The sequence below is a fragment of the Euprymna scolopes genome, chromosome 19 (genome assembly GCF_053919585.1).
Source record: "Euprymna scolopes isolate OS-2025 chromosome 19, ASM5391958v1, whole genome shotgun sequence".
Lineage (NCBI taxonomy): Eukaryota > Metazoa > Mollusca > Cephalopoda > Sepiida > Sepiolidae > Euprymna > Euprymna scolopes.
This window is the reverse complement of record NC_136500.1, coordinates 48,669,261-48,687,204: the sequence shown is the minus strand read 5'-3', so window position 1 is coordinate 48,687,204 and position 17,944 is coordinate 48,669,261. Positions and strand designations below refer to the sequence as shown.

At 34.0% G+C, this 17,944-nt stretch overlaps 1 protein-coding gene across 2 annotated transcripts in view; it reads right to left on the bottom strand.

Moving 5' to 3' along the window:
• LOC145303565 (m7GpppN-mRNA hydrolase NUDT17-like) overlaps nt 1-5,694 on the bottom strand; it is a 34,660-nt gene extending 28,966 nt beyond the window's left edge. The window contains exon 1 of one of the 2 annotated variants that reach the window (XM_080145076.1): nt 5,559-5,694. The gene's annotated coding sequence lies outside the window, so the exon portion shown is untranslated. The remainder of the gene's footprint in view (nt 1-5,558) is intronic. The other variant, XM_080145077.1, reaches the window with a different exon arrangement.
• Between the last annotated feature and the right edge of the window lie 12,250 nt (nt 5,695-17,944).

The window sequence follows — 17,944 nt, the reverse complement described above, 5'->3', positions numbered from 1 at the left end:
TATATATATATATATATATATATAAAGGAGATTAGAATAATAGTCTAAAGAGCTAAGTGTATTTTAATGTAATAGTGAAATTACTAGTTTAATTAAAATACAGGAAATGCTCGTTGTAATTTAGATATATAATAAGCTCGATAGTTAAATGTCCTAGAGCTAATTCAATATTAAGTAATGTGATTTATAATTTAAAAGTTTTAAAATTTTTAAAATTTAAAAATCAAAATTTAATTAAATTAAAAATCAGTTTCATAAGAAGGAACAACAACAAAGTCAATTATCTGTACGATCGTTTCGGAAATCCGTGCTTTTTATTTGTGGTATACATGAAGTCACGTAGAATAATTATACATAGTTTTTTTGGTAAGCAAAAGGTAATTATATATATATATATTTTTAAATCAAATTTATTATGTAAATTCAAAAATATATATATTTTTTCTACTCATTTCTATCTCTAACCTATACCAATTTCCTTATTAATTTTCTTATAAATTTTATATCCAAACCTTTTACTTCAATTTTTCAGATTCATCTGCCTTACTTTTAATGCTAGGTTTATTTTTGGTGTCTTTTCAATTCAATAGAAATCCTCCTAAATTTGCTGATGAGGAGACCGTGCTTACCAAAAAAACTATGTATAATTATTCTACGTGACTTCATGTATACCACAAATAAAAAGCACGGATTTCCGAAACGATCGTACAGATAATTGACTTTGTTGTTGTTCCTTCTTATGAAACTGATTTTTAATTTAATTAAATTTTGATTTTTAAATTTTAAAAATTTTAAAACTTTTAAATTATAAATCACATTACTTAATATATATATATATATATATATATATATATATATATATATATATATATATTTAATAATTCATTTGCTTCCTTTAATAACTCCTGCTGATGATTTAATTCTTAAGTAATAACTTGTATATTTCATTTGACCCCATTTTTTTGCTTTAAATTTTGGCACCTTTTCAACGTGATCTTGTCTGGATCATTTTGACATTGGCTTTTCTATTCTAAAATTAACTCAATCACAATTCAATTTTTTTTCTTCTTCTTCACTCATTCTCCCAAAATTAGCCCAGCCTTGATGGTCGTTTTAAATTCTTTTTTCTATGCACATCTTATCTTCCTTTTAATAATATTATTTAAACTCATTGCCTTTTCCTTGCCCCCATTTGTGAATTATTCCACGGATTTCTGCCTTTTGGATTACTTTAGACCATCTTCTAATCACGCGCTTCCCTTGGATTTTACTTGTGGAAATGGAAACTTAACCAACTTTTTTGGATTTTATTTTTGGATTTTACCGTTATTGGATATTTTACCTGTCACCAGACTACCCATTCACATGAAATCACCTTTTTCTTCACCATATTCCCTCTGCTTCACTATTTGTTATCAAGTAAGATCTATGACTTACTTGTAGTTTCATCAAATACTTTTGCAAGCAAAATCCAATCCCGCATTTTACTAAATCCTACCCTCTGACGAGAAGGAAAGTATTTCTTCAAAACTCTGCATATTAAAGACTATCCACTTATTTTGTGTTTCGTTTTTAAAATTAAAAATGTTTTTAACTCTTTTTCAAATTGTTTTTTAACATGTTTATCAACTACTTGTTCTTATATATATATATATATATATATATATATATTAATAATAAAAATGTAGCACTGAATGAAAACAAAAGTCTTTTAGAGATGCAGGATGTACTTCTATATATTGATAGTAAATGAAAAACATAGTATGGAAGGAAAAACAAGGTTAGTTTATTAACCGATATAAGACTATGAAAGCAGCCCCTGTCAAGGACGTGCAAAGAGAAGTCATGGAATTCCTCCATGTAGAAAAAAATTGAATTGATCAACATTCACTGGCGCTTGTTGAATGTTCATGAAACCGATGTAGTTGATGTTAGCAAAGTAAGAAGATGGGTTTGTCGATTTCAGAGTAGCTTCAGAGATGTAAGTGATAACGTGTGCTTTGGACTTTTACAACCAAGGCATCTAAAGAAGCTGGCAAAATTGCATTGAAAATGGTAGAAGAATAAATTATGGGGCACAAAAGGTCGCTCATTTATGGTACCACTCCCATCAACGTTTTAGCTTTACCTTTGGAACACCCCTCATATGTTCATTTAGTAATGTATCTTTTTGTTGTCAATCTTTTGATTTTTTTTTTTTTTTAATCAAAGGAAATTTAGTTTGTGTATATTTTCCAATATATTTAATGGAAATTGTTCTACAAATGTATTCAATGGAAATTGTTCTACAAATTTAGTCTAAAGATTTTAATATACTTCTAACAAAAGCTAAAGATATGTGGCCACCAGTGTTTACACCTCAGCGGCCAAAATGAAAATGCTTAAACTTGTGTCCATGCAGATAGTTCAACACATACTCTCGTCTGAATTAATAAAAACAAATAAAAACATTCTAAGCCAATTAGATGCATTTCTCAATTTTATCAAAATTGTCATTTTCAATCCACCTTCAATGCTATAAAAAGCCAAATATTTCATCAATAACCAGTTGAGCCGAAGCCACAGACCAATGTTCCCTCAACACCTCTCTCTTGAGCCTTGAGCAATGCCTCGGCTAACACTTACAAAGCGCAACACACACATACACACACATCCCTTTGTTGTCATTGCTCATTTAAAACCAATTTATTCATTAAAATATTTCTAAACTTTCTCACTGAACTTTCTTTCTAATATGAAAGCAAATGAACATTGACAATTATTAATAACTTTTAATGAAATATAATTTGTAAAACTGAGCGGAGAAATTAAATGCAATGTCTTTAAGTATTTATTCTTCTTAAATATCTCAGCTAAAGAATCCACCTTATTTTACAAGGACTCTAAAATCTCTGATTCTCTCTCCTCTAATCTTGAGCACGTAGTGCAATGGGGGAAAAAGTGGCTGGTTAATTTAAATGCATCTAAGACAAAATTTCTATCTTTTAATCATCAATGCTCTGATCCCCCGTCTGGCATCAATTGAAATGAATGGCTCTCATCTTGAGGAGGCTCAATGTTTTGACAAACTTCTGGGCTTCACCTTTACTCCTGGTCTGAGATGGAACACGTACATCAAATCCATTGCCAGGGCTACTGGGAAAATGGTGGGATCATTCTACTGTTCCAGTAGATATTTCACTGTTGTTGCAATTCTCTACCTGTATAAGAGCCAAGTGCATCCAAGGATGGAGTACTGTTGCCACATCTGGGTAGGAGCTGCTAGAAGCAGCTTATCCTGCCTTGACAGAGTTCAAAATAGACTTCGTAACCTAGTGGAGATGCCCTTTTCTCTTCCCATAGAAGAGATGTTGCGAGTCTGTCTCTGCTTTATCATTATTTTCATGGCAAGTGCTTGTCTGAGTTCCAATCTATGGTTCCTCCTGGCCTGACTTTCATGAAAAACACTCGTCTATCTGAAGCCACCATCAATAATTTCCCCCACTCTTTATCTGTGCCTAAACATAAATGTACATTCTATAAACAAAGCTTCTTTCTTAGAACTGCACACCTGTGGAACTTTGTTCCGTTTTCCTGCTTTCCAACTGACTACAATACGGTTGTCTTCAAGTCCAATGTGAACAAATTCTTGAGGAGCAATCCTCTTAAGTAATCCAATTTACCAAATTTCAGCTACTAACGATGACTGACATGTTCCCCTTGACCACTGTAATCTCATTAACCCTTATTCTCAAGTAGCCTCCTGGCCTTGATAAGTGGTGACTCCTTTGTAAAAAAAATTGTAAAAAAAAAAAAAATTTACAATTTCCTATTGATGTAAACTTCCATTTTAAACATATATAAAATATTTCTTTTGCTTGTGTCTTTCGTATAACATGTCTCTCATTTTCTCACATTTAATTATAAACCTAAAAACCTTTTTCACTGAAAATATTTCTCTGAAACAGGTTCATCCTCAAAACACCTATGCCTAAATCCAAATTCCTATAGAAACCCTCCAAAACTAGTGACTCCTTAAAATAGTGAAACACCAAATATATGTATTCTTAGAATCTTCTGATAATCTCCTGGAATCATTTAGAATCACTGGAATCTTTTGAAAGTTAACTTACTCCTAAAAGTATAGGAGTCTGAGGTTGTTTTGATTATCTTGGTTATTCGATGTCCCTGTTCAGTCTTGAAAGATAATAGATATCCTCTGCAAGGGTAGCACAATCTCCAACCACACCTTTCCTGAATCGGCATTGGTTGAGTCCAGTTGCAATGAGAAGTACTAGACGACTAGAATCAATGCTGAGATAAGTGGAGCACACATACAGCACCTGGAATTCCCAAATGGTCACTCATTTTAGTACCGATGAGGCTCAACATTGCTTAACATTGGTGATCTTATGAGAGCAGGTGTGTCAATATTTTGGTTATTAATCTATATATTATATCTATAAAAGTGAAATTGTATGTCTGTATGTGTGTGTCTGTGTGTGTACATTTCCCTACCAAACTACTCTGTCAATTTTCAGTCTACAGACTTGAGATTTGACATAAAGGGTATTGAGATTTGGGAAAATCTTTTTAATCGGTTTTCGGCCAGAAATTTGGCTGTCAAAGGGTCAAAGTTCACCAATTTGATCTTTGAAAACTCTACCAAACTCCTCCGCCAATTTTGGGTCTAAACACTTGAAATTTTACATAAAGTTTATTCAGACATGGGGCAAGCTTTTTAATCGGGTTTTGGCCGCAAATTTGGCTGCCAAGTGGTTAACATTCAAAAGATTTCATCTTTGCAATCTCTAGCAAACTATTCCGCAAATTTTGGATCTAAACATCTAAATTTTATATAACGGGTATTCAAACATGCAGCAAGATTTTAATTACTTTTTTGGACGAAAATTTGGCTGCTAACAGGTCAAAGTTGAAAGAGTTGACCTTTGCAGACTCTACCAAACTCCTCCGCCAATTTTGGGTCTAAACACTTGAAATTTTAGATGTAGGTTAGTCAAACTTTTTAATATATATATACATATGCATATAAAGTTATGAACAGTAGGGCCCGAGCAAAGCCTGGCTGAACTGAACCGCTAGTATACACAATAAAACGTCATAATGACGGCACAATTTTTACGGTGGACAATTTTATTTGTCACCGCTACAAAATACTGAGAAAACTAGAGGTGAAAAAAACAAAAAACAAAAAGAAAATGACCGCCGCCTCCCTCAATACTTTCTTTCTAATGATTTAAAGGTTTAACTTTTTTTAAATCTTGCACCGCCACGAATACATAATTGGCGCCGCTTCTATGTATAAAACAAATAAAAAATATTATCTGGCGATGAACTTTGACATTCGAATTTAATTAAATTAACGAATAGAAAGTGATTTCAGTATAAGATTTTCAGAAGATGGTTTTCGAAAAACAGTATTTTTTAGGAGGAAAAAAAAACTAACTATACAAAACGTCTGTAGCGATATGTATGTGATGTCTTAAGAAGAAAGCAATTAACCTCTAATTAAACAGTTTGAAATTTAACCTATCTGGGTGAGATAAATAATCATTTACCTGTGTGAACTTAGCCAAGACTGGCTTTTTATCACGACTGGCATGTTTAAGGTACACAAGAATTCTTTTCGGTGCAGATGGAACGGCAGACACTTTTTAATAGGAGAAAACTTGTTTTTCAAAACGCCGTATAAAGTTAATCGGAATGATCTCCCTTGATAAAGAGTTATTCCCCTTTTTGGCCGACTTTTTAAGTTTAAATAATACAAATATTTCAAATGTTTAAAGTGCATATACGAGGAGCGTCATAAAAAATAATGCTCGTATATTTTTTTTATAAGAAAACAATCCCTGCCCTGAAATCAGGAGCATGCTTCATCGAATTTCTGTCACGAGCGCATCAAGAATGATGGTGACTATGTAGAAAATAAATTCTGGAGAACAAAAGGTCGCTCATTTTAATGGTACCACTCCCGTCTTCGTAGATTTTCAACTTTTTAAATTAAAAAATAGGAGGCTTTACTTTTGGAACGACCCTCGTATCTATTATTTTGCTAAATATGAGTTAATCAATGCAAGTGCATTTGAAAAGTTTTATCATCGCACAAACAGAAGGGCACGGCGTTTATAATCAACAGTAGGGCGCGTTTGAAATGAATGTTTCTGTTTAGAGTACAGTTGAAGCATTATACTTGACTTTTGCATTTTAAACTTTAATTCAAGCCATTATATATAAAAAATAATTGTATAAAATACACAGTAGGTTCTTTACATTGCACTTTCTTTTTTTTTTTTTATTCACGTTCACCCCTAACAAGGCATATCGCCACTTGGATGTGAGGGGTCTAAAAAAAAGGGGCTAATATTTGGGAGCAGGTCTAAAAAAGATTAACAAGATATTTGTTTATGTTACATTTAAACTTCTGCACATCAGTACAGTCAATGTTACAGGTAGCAAGAAGGGAATTCCAAAGTCTAGCTGTTCAAGGGAAGAAATTATTAGAGTAGAAAGCTTCTGGCATTTAGGGACCTCAACAGTGAAGGGGTGTTATTTTGTGGCTAAGCAGGTTTATCAGAGATATTTATGTTGAAAAGGCACAAGTGCAACGAGTTCACCAGAGCACATTCCATTAAAATGCTTGTAAAACAGGCACAGGGATGCAACATTGCAGTGATGGGACAGGGGTTGGAGCTTAGTTGACAAAGTGGGACCTGTTAGATTGGAAACTCTTTTTTGGAATCTATCCAAGAGAGAGAGACTAGTGGTGGATGCACCAACTCAGATGTGGCAACAAATGTTCCATGCATGGTATGCAAATGGTGGACTTGTAGAGCTACAGGATACTCTCAGATGTGACTAGTCTTCTAGCATGATAGAGGGAACCTACCTTCATGTAGCAGCCTTCGCAATGTCCTCAATGTATTTGTTCCAGTTCATATTACCTGTGAATGTTAAACTGAAGAGTTTAAAGGAAGAATTCTCAGGTAGGTGTTATTTGTCATGGGTATCGGTGGTTTGGGAGATGTCTTGCAATTGTTAAAGGTGAGCAGCTTAGTCTTACTAGCATTAAATGTTACCATCCATTTACGACCCATTCCACTAAGGTCTGGAAGTAATTTTCTAACAATTCTGCCATTATCTTAGATTTGTGTACATCCATTTTTCCTTTGTACATTTTATAGAGCATTGAATCACCAGCAAATATACTCATCTCATACACAATATTATCAGGGAGATCGTTAATGAATATCAGGAATGATAGTGATTCAATGATCGACACCTGAGGCACTCTTGCATTAATGTTATGCTGCTTGGATGAACGTCCATCAATGACAACCTGGATTCTCCTATTGTCTAAGACGGATCTAATTATATTTAGTATACGTCCATTTATACTGTACAGTTTAATTTTCATTAGCAGCTCTTCATGCCAGACTTTGGAAATATCAAGGGCTGCAGCCCTGACTTTGCCCACCTTATCCAGTGCATGGTATATGCATTCAGAGATGACTGTTAGAATATCTGCAGTTTAGTTGCCTAAAACCATACTATTTGTCAGAGAGAAGATTAGCTTTTGCGAGGTGGTGGACTAGTGGTTTCAAAGCTTTTAGTGAAGAGAGGAGGAAACTGATAAGGCGATAATTGAGAGGGTCAGTCTTTTCATCAGAATTCTTGTACATGGGTACCACAGAGGCCATCTTATGTGTCTAAGTTTTTTTTATGATATCGTGGACATGAGAAGGGGTGAGTTTCACATCAACCAGTGTGGCTTCAATCTGCATAGGGAGATTTGGGAGGGAGTTATTTGTTAGTTCTAAGGTGGCATTGGAGGCGAATCGCTAGGCAAGCAATTCTACCTTCTCGGTTGCCATGCATGCAACCTTCTGGTTGTTGGATAGTTTGGGAATTACTGATTGCTCTTTATTCACTATACTATTATAAATTTTCCAAATATCTTTTGCAATTCTATGCATTCCCTAGTTATTTCAGCATGCCTTCTTTGACTGTAGCTATTTTATGTTGCAATGATTTCTAGCATCTATTTTGTCTATTTGTATTTGCCTTATAACGTACGAACCAACAGAATGCATGCTGTCTTTGTGCAATTGTGCACAATTTGTAGTGACTACTAGGGATAAATGGGGTTTGCTATAATACTTCCATGTTAGAACATGTGATTCCATGCCTGCTTTGTGCCATTCAGTTGTCTCATTGGCACACTGTTCAACAGGAAGAGAGAAGATATAATTTCAAGTCACATCTCTGATGGTTGTTTCCCAGTTAGCCTTTTGCTGTTTTGAGCAATGGCTCCTTAGCTTGGGGTTGGGATTTAAGTGTGATATCTACTGATACCACTAGGTGGTCTGCATTTCCAAGTGGACCGTGGGTATTAGTCGCACAATCCTTGGATACTGTGGCAAGGAATAGGTCTAGAAGTGGAGCCTGCTGGTGTTCATGGTCTGGGAGGCAAGTCAGGAACATGACTGAGGGAATGAGCTATAGAGAAGCTATAAGTAGAGCGTCCAGCTGCATCTGGTTAAGCTGAGTTCACTTCTAAACATATAAACTAATCATTATCAGACACAACTGCAATACCAAAATGTATTTCGTTTAATTTTGTTTTATGCAAAAAACAAAAAAAAACAAAAAAAACAAAGAGGGAGTGGAAGGTCTTCATTAAAATTCTGATACCTCAGATTTTTATGTTTAAAGAACATATTAAACATTAATTAATAAATATTCCCCAAATTATAGTTTTTACGTGGTATTCTGAACGTGTCTTAGTGGTCATAATATGAGCACCACTTCACATTTGGAAATTCAATCATTTAAGATTTGCATTTCATTTGGTCTATAGTCATTAGGGAACAAAGAGGCTTCACTGAATTTTGTTTTTTCTTCTTTTTAAGTTCAAACTTTCGATTTTCGACAATTTCCAAAATCAAGATTATATAATGGATTTGGATAAAATTAGAATAAGAATTGTATATGTTATATGTGTTTTAGTATCATTCTATCTTAATTTTGATCTTCATAAAGAGTATTAAAATTTATGTTCCCCTCACTGAATGTCCTTTAGGGCCCTATGGATTGGTTAATAGACACTTCAATCCTTACTCTTATAAAATCCTTACACATTGTGCTCTGGTTTTTTTTCGAACCTACCCCCTTAACCTAGCAGCACAACGGCTGAACCTCGGTGACAAATGTCCTTGATGGCAGTCACTTTTTTTCAGCATTACCATCTTGAACTGCTGGTCTACTTCTCGGCAGAACCATGCAGAAAAGCCTTTACTTCTACATAAAAAGAGAAAATTTAGGGACGCACAAGTGCAACTTATTGCTTAAACTCTTCAGCCAGATAAGTTCTCGCGAAGCACGTTTTTGCAAACGTAACAAACCTTCTCCTTTATGAACAATGACCTTTTTCTTGTATTATATGCCATTTTTTGCTCATCCAGTAAAATTGCTCTAAAATTGTATACATTTTCATGTTCCTTCTCATGAAAACCTTCCATCACCATATTTGTGTTTCAAAGCTTATCCACAGAACGGCTACCACATTTCTCCATGCAAGAATTGGATTTTTTTTCAGGGTAAAATTAATCTCTATAAGGGACATAAGAATGGTGTAAAACTTTTCTGAATTAATTTTACCCGTTCTATTTTACAAAAATGACTTTAATATGAATATGTAATAATCTAATTTAATGCTTTTTATGTAAATATTTAAAAAGACTAGATTAGGCTTTCTATATAACAATATGACGTAATTTCTTACATCATGGCTATAGTATCAATAGTCAGATATCACCCAATATTTCTGATTTAGAACTATGAGATTATTTACTTTACAGTTGCCACCCTTGAAAATTGTCTCTCTTACAAAGCCTGAGTGACGTCCCTTTGTTTTTGTTGCATTTTTAGATGAGTTATCCCCCTTTTACGTACCTCACGCTACTGTTTTTAATTAATATTTTATATTTGTATTTTTATTTTTACTTTTTTGCTAACGCTTAATATCTAAGCCCAGTATCTTTTCTTTCAGGCGCAATACTGCCAACAATAATTCCATGGAGGCAGTCCCTTGAAAGAGTAGGGTATAGCTTTATTAAGAATACTGAGGAGAATTTTAGGTTAGGTGACAACTTCTGTTGCGGACCAGTGGACCAGGATATAAATACCCTAACTCGCTACAAGAAAAAATAATGAAACGCATTGAATGAAGGAAACAAAGAACTCAAATGCTGGAATAAAATAAACATGTCGTTTATTTTCTGTTGAGAAATGAAAGTCTTGGGTGTACATGTGTTCATTCGGCCGTTGACGACTAGGAAAGGGGAATGCAATAGAGAAACGCAAAGTGGCAAGCCGGCCTGTAGAAAGAGAGGGTTAAGCTCAGTAGAGAGTCGCGCACATGTCTGTGTTGATGGACCAAAACGAAAGGGGAGATAGAGTGAGAAAGTCAATCCAGGTTATGGAGATAGAAAGCATATAAAATGTATGTACGGTCTGATAGCTTTTTGTCCCACATAGTAGCAAGTGGTGTGAGGCACCGTCCAGCTAGGAAGCTGGTCTGAAAAAGGGAGAAGCTGCTTATTGCTCTTGCTTTTATAGGTGTTTCCGCTGGTCTTTTACGCATGTGTGGATTTCCTTTGAAAGGGGAAGTTACGTTGTCCATGCGTGTGTGTACTCGTGTGTGAGTATACACATGAATGTGAGTGTATATACGCGAACGTGAATATATGTACGTGTGTGGATGTGGGCACGTATGTTTGTGTGCATATGTATATGACAAGTAATATAGCTTGAAATGTAAACGCGTGTTTTTGTGTGAGACTAGGAAAGGCTCGCGCACTTCTCATAAGTACTTTCTAAAGACTGTCTTCACCCACCCGTTGCTATCACATCCTGCCGTCGTAGAGAGGCAGACAAATAAATAATCTTTTCTTATTATTAACTTAATCACACTCGTTTTAATGATTAAACTATCCTTGACTATCCAGACATATGTGTATTTAATGTGTGTATGTGTGTGTTTTCAGGTAGTTATATTTAAGCAAGTTTGATTGAAAAGCACAGAGCCTGTCTCTCTCTCTCTCTCTCTCTCTCTCTCTCTCTCTCTTTTTCTCTCTTTCTCTTTAAATTTTCCTGGTTATATTATCGACACAGTGAACAATGTTTTTGGTTTCGGCATGTAAATTGTATAATGTGGCTCCGAGTGTTCTTGTTTCAACTATAACTGTAGCGTTTTCGATCTTTGTGATCGTCATCAGGAGTAGGTCGCTTAGAAAGAGCTTTTTAGTTATATATATATATATATATATATATATATATATATATATCTGTAGAAATATATTTTCTTATAATATATACCAATCCTTATTTAAGAAGCTCAATGTAATTATAGAGCAATATTGGGAATAAATGACAAAAAACTATATTCCAAAATTCATGATGTTGACCATCTTATAATTTATTCCTTTAATTCAGTTGACTTTTACAATTCTTAACAAAATTGTAAAAGTCAACTGAATTAAAGGAATACATTATAAGATGATCAACATTATGAATTTTGGAATATAGGTTTTGCCATTTATTTACTATATATATATATATATATATATATATATATATATATATATTCAAGTAATCTGGCAAGATGAGGAATAGGCAAGAAAAATTGTGTGATCGAGTCGATTATATATTTATTTTTTGGATTTTTACATTTTGTTGAGTGATATTATTTATTTACTTATGTTATTTATTTATTTTTGTATTTAGTTATTATTTATTATTTATAATTGTGAAATACGTTTAATATATCAGAATTGGTATTAAATGCTATTTTGTTAATAATTTTCAATCTACCAATATATATACGAGCAAACAGTTAATAAAACATGTTAAAAAAACACTTTGAAAAAGTTAAAAACATATTTAATCTGAAAAAGAAACACTTGATAAGTGGATAGTCCTTAATCCGCGGAGTTTCAAAGAAATACTTTTCTTCTCATCAGAGGGTAGGAATTAGCAAAATGCAGGATCGGATTTTGCATGCAAAAGTATTTGATGAAGCAACAAGTAAGTCAAAGATCTTACTTGATAACAAAAAAGTGAAGCAGAGCGAATATGATGAAGAAAAAGGTGATTACACGTGAATGGATAGTCTGGTGGAAGATAAATAATCCAGTAAATTTAATTGTAGTTTTTATTTTATTTTATATATATATATATATATATATATATATATATATATATATATATATATATAGTCTTTGAAGTTTTTAACCTTTAAAACTATACAAAAAAAATTTTTTTTCATTTGTTAGAAAACCATCTAGTCAGTAAGTCATTTAATAACCTGCAATCACTGCATCAACTCGCTCTCGAATTTACTATAATACCAATAATTTATTTTTCAAGGGATCATCAGTTGTTTACCATGAAACACTATATATATATATTACATTTTCACTCACAACAACCAAACAAGACACAGTGCCACTTTGATGTAGGGGCTACTATCAGGGACATGAATATTATGTAGGGAGTTAAGCAGCAAGATGTCTGTTCACATTACATTTGAATTTATGCATTGCCCGGGTGTTTGGAGGTATGTGTTGAGCAAAAACAAAAAAAAAACAAAAAGTGGCAGTAGGCAGACAGGCTCGAACCCGTACTGCGAAGGAGGAAACGAACGTGAAAAAAACAAAACAAAGTGACATCTTTGCCATTGCATCCATCAACAAACCGGAAGTGGCGAAGGTTTAAATTAAGGCTAGTCAATTGAAAAGAAGGGATGATTTCCTTGTGGAAAAGTGCCCAGTTGAGGGTGAAGGAATTAATGTTTTTAGACAATTTTTTATATTTGTCGTCTGAAGGGTCGAGCTTCAAAACGATAACGATCTCGTGAAAATCCGTCGCCTCTGTTGAAAGTTTCAAACATACATACATACATACATACATGCATACATACATACATACATTTAAACAGACAGGTGAGATTTATATTATAGATTACACTTATATAAAAATAAAAAAAATACAGAAAAATCTTCATGATGTATGTACTCGCCACAGAATGAAGATATGATATTAAAAAAAATGCATAATTTGATCAAGTAATTTTTTTTTAATCAAGAAAATAAAATTTTATGACGAAGAGAGGGGGAAACCAAGTGCAGCCATATTGTTTTAAATTTTACCCAAATTCAAGGGCGACAATTCAATTCGACTACAGGGATTTTGTTTGTATTCTTTTTAATCGCTAAAAATCATAACATTTTATTTTCTTAATTTAAAAAAGCTACTTGATCAATTTATGTGATTTTTGGAATATGACATCTTCATTCCATGATGACTGCACAAAGATTTTTTTTTATATTTTTGTTTTTTAATCAAGTGTAGTTGTTAATAAACATCGAGTAAACAATAAAAACAAACTCACTTCCAAAAGACGTGATGGTGCTAGTCTCAGTATATTTTACAAATATTATTACAGCATATTTTCTTCGGAATTGTTCGATCTATTCTCTGCTTCCTTTGTTTCAGCTCGTGTAACTCATTTGTTCAATGGTTTCCATTAATTTACTGCTTTGATACTTCAATGTAATACAGCTTCCTATTCCAGTAGCTTCTTTCCAATTACCACAAGCCTGTGGAACTCTCTTCCTGCTTACAGTTTTTTATCTATCTACAACCTTGGTCTTTTTCAAGACTGAAACCTTTCAAGAAGGCATCTATTCTTTACAATAATCATCTCTTATTCTTGTTAGCTCCTTACATAAATTGGCTTCACCTCTTGTCTGGAGTGATTCTATAAAAATAAATTCTTATATAGAGAGCCGGTAAGGTGTTCAAAGACATTTAATGGGTCACCGTTTATCAACTTATTTTTTTGATCGGGGTCCTTGTAGCTGGGCATATCTGTTATTTGGGAGGTTTCTCAAAATGGTGCAGCAAAAATTGTGCATCAAATCAATTCTGGTTCGTCTACTAAGTGGCAAAATGCGGTGGAGTTGTAATCATGTGCGAAGATTCAGCAAAACATATACTAACAATCATATTGGCGCATGACGTGCATGTACATCTGCAGATATAATCTTCTGTAATCTTTTTATTATTAAACGGATGTAGAACAAAGAGAGAAATCCATCATCAGGACAGTGCTAAAAGAAGAGTTCAAGTCTAATGTAAACTAGTTCTTACATGTATAAGATTCACTCCTAAACTAATAAACTGATCATGAAAAAATTTGGGACGCTGCTGTTCGTAATGTGAGCTATATTTAGTTTAATTAATCAACCCCCAACATTTCCTCCTGTATCAGAAAACACACTATGTGATATACAAATATCTGTATGTGATGTTGCCAAGCTAATCAAAAACCTTGATTCCAGTAAAGCAACTGGCCCTGACGGTATTCCAATTATAGTACTCAAAAAACTTCAACCAGAACTAGCACCCATACTTACAAAACTGTTTAAACGTTGTCTTAAGGAAAATTGCTTCCCATCACCCTGGAAAATCTCATCAGTATGCCCTGTATTTAAGAATTCAGGTGATCGTTCATCCCCCTCTCAGTACAGGCCAATAAGTTTCCTGTGCGTCATGAGTAAGTTGCTGGAATCTGTGTTAAATAGAGAAGTAATCAACCATCTCAGCAAAAATAACCTTAGTGACACACAATATGGTTTCCGTTCTGCTAGATCTACAGCAGATGTGCTTACAGTTATATCTCATAGGATTAGCGAATCTCTCGACAGAGGCAACCTTTCTAGGGCAATTGCTCTTGATAGGGTATGGCATAAAGGTTTACTTCACAAGATCTCCAGCTATGGTATAGCTGGAAATGTCTTCTCAATTATTAAATCATTTCTCTCTGATAGGTTCATAAGAGTAGTAGTTGATGGGCAAAAATCAGAAGCTCACAGTATAAATCCTGGAGTCCCTCAGGGGTCCATCCTGGGCCCAACTCTTTTCCTGATCTACATTAATGATCTTCCAAATCACATCCTTACATCATTCGTAGACATTTTTGCTGACGACACTACCATCTATGGTAGCACATCTAAGACAGTAAACGACCAAGTTCTCTCTGATTCTCTCTCCTCTGATCTTGATCACGTTGTACAATGGGGAAAGGAGTGGCTGGTTACTTTTAATGTATCTAAAACCAAGCTTCTATCTTTACATCATCAACGTTCTGATCCCCATCTGGCATCAATTAAAATGAATGGCTCTCGTCTTGGGGAGGCCTCAAGTTTTGACAGGCTTCTGGGCTTGACCTTTACTCCTGATCTTAAATGGAATACGTACATCAAATCTGTTGCCAAGGCCGCTGGAAAAATGGTAGGATCCTTCTATCGATCCAGTAGATATCTCACTGCTGATGCAATTCTCTATCTATATAAGAGCCAGATACGTCCAAGGATGGAATACTGTTGCCACATATGGGCAGGGGCTGCTAGAAAAGACTTGTCCTGCCTTGATAGGGTTCAAAATAGACTTCGTGGCCTGGTGGGAGATGTCCTTTTCTCTTCGCTGCAACCTCTATCTCACAGAAGAGATGTTGCGAGTTTGTCTCTGCTTTATCGTTATTTTCATGGAAAGTGTTCAACTGAGCTTCAATCTATGGTCCCCCCTCGCCAAACTTTCACAAGAAACACTAGACTAGCTGAAAACATTATCAATAATTTTCCCCACTCTTTATCTGTACCTAAACCTAAACATAGATTCCATGATCAAAGCTTCTTTCTTAGAATTGCATGTGGAATTGTCTTCCGTTTTCCTGCTTTCCAGCTGTCTATAATATAGTTGTCTTTAAGTCCAACGTGAACAAGTTTCTGATGAGCCGTTCCACTCAAGTTAACAAATTTACCGAACTTCCATTACTATCGATTACTATATTGTCCTTTTGACTACTCTACACTCTTTAACCCTTATCCTTGAGTGGCCTATCGGCCTTGATAAGTGGTGACGCCTATGTAAAAAAAAAAAAATTTAATTTTATGCAAAAAAGGCAAATAGAGAGTGAAAGCTTTTTGTGAAAGAAAAAGAAAATCAGTTTCTTTGAATTATTTTTAAGAGATCATAGGGATTATAATGGGCACAACCAGTCATTTGAAAATTCAAATATTTACCTTCATCCTTGAGTGGCCTTCAGGCCTTGATAAGTGGTAACTCGCTTGTCAAAACAAAATGACAATTTTGCAAGTTGTACTCAGGTGTAATTATCATTGAACACTGATAAAACAAAGGCTGTTGGATATTAATGAATGGAGCTTGGTGGACAAGCCAGGCATAGACAGTTGATATTTGTATCTTATATGGTTGGATTTGTGAATTTTATTAACAATTCCATAAATAGCTTTTTTGTGGGAGGGGGGATACCTTGTAATTGCAGATTTACTTACATGAAGTTAGGTATGTGTATATGTTTATATATTTATGTATATGTTTATATATTTATGTATATGTTTATATGCATAGGATTCCTCACACCATTTGCTGATAAAGTGTCTCCGTATATTATTGAATGAGGATAAAATAAAGAATGTTGGTCATTCATGACTAAAACTTGGTGGACAAGTCAGTTATAGATGTAAGTTTATTATTGATTACATGGTGACATTTTTTTTTGAGGGTTGTGGTCACCAGTAATTGTTTTTTCTCTGTCGATGAAAAGAATTTTTTAATTGAAATCCCTCCAAACAATACATAAAGCCACTTAATGTAAGAAGTTTAAAAAATACGACTTCGAGGTCAAAAGCTAGTGTTAGATCGATAGTTTCCCTAGAAATCAGCAATTCTTCCCTCTTTATCAGAAACATCGCTCATGGACTATAAGGACTAAAGAACAAAATAAGTGAGGGTTATGACGCTGGCAAAATTAAACTTATCGTTCACTTTCTACTATCATCAATTATAATTAAAGTTGCTAACCCAGACTAACCCTAACCCATACTGTTCATATTCTGTCTAGACTATTTCATTATTTTTACTGTTAAGCTATAAGATTAAAACTGATGCACTAGGATTGATGAGAAAATACATCTATTTATATGTCTGAACCTCATACTATACGATTTTTTGTGGAAATTGCTCCATACAAGACCTGAAGTCACTTGATGTAAAAAAAAATATTAAAAAAAAAAGAAAAACTACTTTAAGATACAATATTAGGCTACAATAAATATTAAATGGATAGATTCCAACCCAGAAAACTGCAATTCTTCACTTTTTGTCAGAAACATCCAGGAACGTGAGGATTAAAGGACAAAAGAGGTCAAACGGGTAACAAAATTGCAAAAAGTAAACCTACTCTCTATCTCCTCAAAAATGATGAAAAATGATGACAAACTGAATTACTAACTATGATTCGTCACACTTCCTGCGCCATAGTAATTCCAGTATAACTAGCCTGACTGCCCGGTGTTGCGTGGGTGTTTGCAGGTGTGTGTTGAGCATAAACAAAAAGTTGTAGTAGGCTGTAGAAAAGTGCCCAGTTGAGAGTGAAGGAATTAATGAGTTTAGCCAATTTTTTAATATTTGTCGTCCGAAGGGTCGGGCTTTAAAATGATACTGATCTCATGAAAATCCGTCCCTTTATCGAAAGTTTTAGGCAGACATGCAAACATGCATACATACATTTAAACAGACAGGTGAGATTTATATTATAGATGGCTAATGAGATTCCTAATTTAAAAAAAAACATTTCGATAACAACTGACGAAATATAGAGATGAATGAAAACCAAACAATGAAATGAACTCATTCGCTAATATACTTTTCAAATTCATTTTCATTTTATTCAATTAAAAAATGTACATTTACAACAAGAGGTTTTTAAAAAAAAAACAAAGAACATAAGGTTAATTTGTTGCCTTAGATATAAAACCTGAATCTTATTTTTGGGGTGGTCTGCTGTTATCCAATCTGT